The sequence below is a fragment of the Brassica oleracea genome, chromosome C9 (genome assembly GCF_000695525.1).
Source record: "Brassica oleracea var. oleracea cultivar TO1000 chromosome C9, BOL, whole genome shotgun sequence".
Lineage (NCBI taxonomy): Eukaryota > Viridiplantae > Streptophyta > Magnoliopsida > Brassicales > Brassicaceae > Brassica > Brassica oleracea.
In genome coordinates this window covers 45,624,211-45,625,402 of record NC_027756.1, presented here as the reverse complement: position 1 = coordinate 45,625,402, position 1,192 = coordinate 45,624,211, and positions in this window count along the sequence as shown.

Here is a 1,192-nt window from a genome sequence, read left to right as displayed (position 1 = left end):
TTTTGAAATAATAATGCCACGTGTCATCTTTCGGGAGAATTGTTTTTGGCTGATGTGGACGGTCTATGGAGTCTCAAAAGGTTCCTTTTATTAGTAAAGATTCGAAATTTGAATTCTTGGGAAAACATGTATTTAACATTGATTCAGTAGATATCCCTTATATACTAAAGCACAAGTCATATGACCAACAAAATTTTGACACATGGAATATGTTCTACAATTAAAAAGAAAAATAATTTAAATGTAAAAACCTGATCTTGTATTAACTTATTTCTCTTTTTTCTATATAAAATAAAAATTCCTAATATCTCTCACAATGTGCCCATGATCCCACGATCCCTAAAACTGTTAATCATTGTTTTCTTGAGTAATCGATTTAACTCATAGTGCCATATATTTAGATTCATTTGTTGCATTCAGAATTTGTAAATTCTTAAATTCTTTGCAGCACTCCCTTGATCCTCTCTAAATTTCAACTTCTAACCGGATGTTATGAACAATGTGGATTGCCATTAACCAAGACAAGAAAAGATGGCTTATCGGGCCACGACCAGGCCCAACCACAGCCGTGTCCAAGAGGAGAGAGAGAGCCGGCTTATAGAGAAAAGGAAACCATCTTTCCTTTTCCTATTAGATGTTATCTTTCCTTTTATGTATTTAGTAGATTTCCTATTTCATGTAGGATTTTGATAAGTACTATTTCCATTTATCTCTATCTTGTAATCCTTATATAAGGAATACCTTTTGATGATTAATAATAGACACGAAATATTCAGTCTCAAACCCTTCGTTTACAACACGTTATCAGCACGATAGACTCCAAAACCCTGAGACAAAAACCAAACCTAAAATCTGTCACACATAAACCCTAATCTAGGCGTAACTTAAAATAGATCTATCTCTTAAACCCTGAGGAACCAGACGACGAGCTACATATCAAATTGAAGCTCTGGACGAGGCGAATCTATCAGCGAAAACCGTTCGTCAATCCGATCTCAGACGCGCCCACACTCGCAGAAACAATAGACGGCGCCGCCTTGGTCTTTTGGAACCCTAATCCCGAAGAACCCTAATTCGTTCTTGATTCCGTTCCAGCAAGCATTACCGTCTCAGCTTCATCCCGATCTCAGCTCAGACGAACCCTTGAACTCAATCCCGTCTCGCGTTCCCGTCTCTGCCTCAGCTCGATCCG